Source organism: Geospiza fortis, unplaced genomic scaffold (genome assembly GCF_000277835.1).
Source record: "Geospiza fortis unplaced genomic scaffold, GeoFor_1.0 scaffold97, whole genome shotgun sequence".
In the NCBI taxonomy this organism is placed as follows: domain Eukaryota; kingdom Metazoa; phylum Chordata; class Aves; order Passeriformes; family Thraupidae; genus Geospiza; species Geospiza fortis.
Window position 1 is genome coordinate 4,520,338 of NW_005054343.1, and position 4,854 is coordinate 4,525,191.

Below are 4,854 nucleotides of genomic sequence, written 5' to 3' on the forward strand. Positions count from 1 at the left end.
CCCAGAGGTGGGAAGATGCACAGGGCAGCACCTGATATCCAGCTCTCCCCAAACCAGTTTGGGGACTTCATCTTGGTTTTGTCTTAGGGTTCTACAAGGGACAGGGCTAAAAAGGGAAGGAGAGGATGAGTGTGCAGGGAGCTGGATAGCTGAGGGAAGGAGGTTTGTGGTTGTCCAGTGAGCCAAAAGCTGTGGGAGGAAGAGATGAAGGCCTGCCTCAGGAAGGGAGAGAGGTTGGTGTTTCAGAGTCAGTGTGCTGTCCTGGGACAGCAGTGACACACCTTTGGCCAGCCCTCTGCCACTCTCCCAGCATCTGACAGGTCCATGGCCCAAATGCAGCATAACAATAGAGTGCATTAGTGAGAAGTGGGATGAAATCGTTAGGATTGATGGACCAGAGCTAGAGATATTGATCAGCTGAGGGCCAAGGAGAAGGTCAGGGGCAGAGCTCTTGGGGTGCAAGGCAAGGGGAGCTGGTGTTGGGCTGCTCCTGTGAGGGCTTTCTTGACCATCAGGAGGAGGGACTGCAAGTGGCTGCAGCTGGTGGGGACTGGGGAACTGTGGAAACTCTGAGAATAGAAATTCAGTGTTCCAAATCCATCACCCTCCCCCAAAGCATCACAGTAGCTTGCAGCTAGAGAGGTCAGCCCTTGGAAATGGCATTATTCCCTCCTCTGAGAGAAGGTAAGAGTGGGCAACTCTGCTGTGTTGTGACAGGTGCTGTGCAGTTGAAAATGCTGATTAATGCTGCCTTTGAGAATGTGCCAGTCTCTGGCCTCCGAGGAGAGAGCCCCTGCTGTCTGTGCTCTGTCTCACGCCTATCAACCTGCTAAACACACACATGCCTCACTCTGAGCACCCGCCTGGGCTCTGCTGACAGGGATTTATTTAAAGCCTGGCTTGGCTCCGGGCAGAAGCAGCACAGTGGGCCTGGGCAGTGCTGCTGCTGCTGCTGGCTCCTGTGCCTGGGGGGAGGCAGGAGGGGATGGAGGAGCCTGCTCTGGAGAGATGGGCACAGAATTCTGCCTCTGGAAGAGGTGTCTCCTGGTAGTGGGTGGCTCTCCAGGCCCACAAAATGATTGCCTAAAGTGAGGTCAGAGTTGAGCAGCTTCATTGCAAGGGGAAGGAGCTGAAGGCAGCACACACCCTGCAGGCACAGTGCTCCAGGGCCAGGAACCTTCCTCTGGAGATCAACTTTACTCTGATGTGCTCAGCCAACCAGTGCAGCTGATGGACCAGACCTTCAATTCCAGGCAGAGGTTCCTGTGCAGAGGCAGCTTTAGAAATGGCTGAGGGAAAAGTCCCCAGGGCTGCCTTGTTCCTGGCCCCAGTGCAGCTGAGCCATGGGAATTTTTCTTGACTGGTTTCTGGTGTTTTTTTTTTCTTTTTTTTTTTCCTGGCTTTTGGACAAAATCATCCCATTGCCCTGAGGCAGAGGGGCTGTGAGCACTGTGAGGAACAGGGCTCAGAGGAGCAGCCATCCTGCAGAACTGGTGAACAGCTTGAGCAGCAAAACAGTGAGGGGACTCAGGGTCTGAATGAACAGAGAAACTTGAATGGGGCCCAGGCCTGTTAGAGGGACAGAGGAGAACATCTCGTTAGGGCAGAGCTCACAGCCAGGATGGAAAATTACTGGCAGCCCTGTGTTTGGAGGGCAGGAGGCAGCCGGGGGGGACGGGCAGCTCGCCAGCCCCAGCACATGCTTTGTGGGGCACACAGGGCACAGCCCAGCTCTGCCCTGGGCCAGGTCACAGCCTCTGCTCCATCCTGGGCTCAGGGCTCTGTGGCAGGGAGAGGATGCTGAGCTCCCTGCAGGATTTCACCTTCCCAGGCAGCTTCAGTGGAATGTGTGGTGTCAGGATGTGGAGCAGCAGGGCTGGCTCCTGCCTGTCCCTATCCCTATCCCTGCCCACAGCCCACAGTGCAGCCCTGCCTTGTTCTGCATGAAGCCCAGCAGTTCTGGGGACACCAATCCATCCTGGCACCAATGTGGGACCTCTGGGCAAGGTTTGAGGTGTCTCTTTTGGAGCACCCAAGATCTAATTGCCCGGCTGTCATTCTGGTTCTGATTATTTTGGAGCCAGCAAGGTGTGTGCCTTTTGCTGTCCTGGTGATGTGAGACTGGGGCAGATTGTGCCTGCCCTAGGGGTGGGATGTCCAGCCAAGGTGGGATGCAGGATGGGGCCCATCACCAACCTGCCCAAGACATCCCTCACTATGGTCAAGGCTCCAGCATGTCATCCCATGCCCATGGAGCAGCTTTACCTGGAAGACACCCCTCCCTCAGCACCAGCACATCCCCACAGCCACCAAAGTCACACTCCCACTGCTTTGTGTGCACTGCTGGATTCTGGGAAATGGCTCCTGAGCATTTTTGAAAATAGGTCTTTGGGATATGTCTCACCAACTGCTTATTCTCGTTTCTCCCTCTTTCGAATAGCTTGACTGAAACAACCCATCCAAGGTCCAGGGCTGAGCGAAGCAGAACCAGCAGCCACTGGCTCCCAACAACGTTCTTATTTAAGGGAAAGAATAAACACATCACACTCACGCACAAATGAGGCTAAATTTAGCTGTGACTCCTCTGCACATCGTCACTGGACTGCCTGTGCCTGGGGTGGTACCCGATGCCCATGAAGCCCTTCAATAGAGGCCCATTGATCCTGCTGGTGCCTGCACAGCCAGCCTGGGCAGCCAGCACATCTGCCCCAGGCTGCTTCTCCTCCTGCCCCAGACCAGCCCTGTGTGCAGCACAGGCTGCAGCCTGGAGCTGTGGATGGGTGTCAAACCCTGCCCTGCCTCGGGGCTTGGATTCAGGCCTCTGCTTCCCAGCTGGTCACCTCTACAGCCCTCTCTGCTGATGGCAGCTGTGGGCTCTGTCCACCATCAGCTGCCCACCTCAGGAGGGGTCCTTGTGGCACTGCCAGCACTGGGTGACACTGTGGGAAGGGTGGCCAAGGGGTGCAGAGCTGCCTGCAGCAGGGTTAGGGGTCCCAGCTCACCTCTGCCATGTTGAGATAGCGCCATTGCAACAGGAACTTTGGGGTAAGAGAGTCATGCTGGAGCATTTTGTTGGAGTTTTATGGTCTCTGTCTTTTTCATGAAATCTTTCTTCCAGAAACAGGGAAAATGAAAGGTCCCAGGGCCTCTAGTCTTGCCAGCTCCCTCTTGCCACCAATGGCATCCATGGGTTCGGCAGTTCTGGCCCCCTCTGCCTCTACTTGGAGGTGTGAATACTGAGGAAAAGATAAATCCCAAGCATGAAAAAGAATTTATTCCCATAGAAACCCCTGGCAACTGAAGGAAGAGGAGGAGGAGGAGGAGGTTTAAATGTGTGCAATGCCAGGAAGATCAGAACCAACACTGTCTCATCCCTGACCAGTTCAGAGAAAACCCTTTGGCTGCTGGACCCACAGAAGAGGGGGAAAAGCAGCACTGAAGGCAGGAAGATCTGATCCCATTGAAGGGCTAGGTGAGGGGCTGGCTCCTACTTGAGGGATTTAAGAGTCCCTGAGCTCCCTGACATCATGGGCTTTTCCTCTCTTTGAGGTGAAAAGGCGAATGAATGCAGCCTGGATGCAGAACTCGTGGTGACTCAGCGGGAGAGGTTGAAATCAGCTGAAATCTGGTTGCCATCCAAAAAGCCAGGGACAAGCTGTTAAAATTGATGTACCAGGGATGAATGTCAGTATGAGCAGACATTTCTCCAGCCCCTCAGCAGCTCTTTGTAGGATGACTGCCTGTGGCTGCTCTCAAGGCACCCCCTGGCCCAGCAGGCAAAAGTGCCCTGAAGCAGAGGGGTCTGTTGGCCGCTGTGGCTGGCTGAGATACTTGATTCAACCCAGGTGCTGAGGAACCAAGCCCACTGAGAGGAGGTGACGGGGTCTTCAGGAGTTCCCCATGTTTTAATAAGAGCCAGTTTTGGATGGTATGTCCTGTGCAGTTGCCTCAGGCAGCATGCGAGTGAAGGCTGTTACATCCCTAGCTGTGGGAAAAAATCAGTTAAAGTGATATCAAAGAAGTACGGAGGAAGGAACAGTGGCAGGATGGGCTTGTCTAGCTTGCAGACAAGCAGGATTCAACCCTTGCTCTGGGGCAGGCCAAGGCCCTCTGTTCTCAATGTCCCAGTTGTCCCAGTTCAGGAGAATTCAAGTGATTCACAACCTCCTGCTCTGCCCCAAGCAGCTGCCACCCTACACCTCCAGCATCAGTCTGTATGGGGTCATCATGAGCCCAGTCACAGCCTCCACTCCTGGATGATCTTTCCTGACTGTCATGATCCCCATTCCCTCACAGCCCCAGACCATTATGGCCCTGCTGCGGGGACCTTCATTGCACAGGTCCTTCTTATCCTGGAACCACCTGGCAACCTTGACCAGGACCATCCTCTGCCCAGGGGAACCTGCATTCCCATGCCCCAGAGGACCCTCAGGTCCCTTGTCATCCGTGGTTTGGTTCCTGGATACTCCCAAGCCCTTTGTCCTTCATGTCCCCACTCTCCAGGACTCCCTACATCCCCTGGCCACCAAAGGCTGTGTTCCAGGTATCATTGTAGTGCACAGGTCCCCTCTTGTCCCAGATCCTTCTTAGAACCTTGATTATCACCTTCCCCTGCTTTCAGGGAGACCCAGACCCCTTGTGCCATGCCTGGGGCTCCCGAGGGCTCCCGCTGCCCCACAGGACTCCACGACCACAGGGACCTGTTGGACCTATTGGCCATCACAGTCCCACCCTGGGACCGAAACGGTTCCCTAGAGGGTGATGTGTGTCCTCGGCAGCCTCCATCCCCCGTGCAACCCCCGCAGCCCCAGCGCTCCGCGAAACCCCCGCAGTCTCCATCTCCCGTTCGCTCCC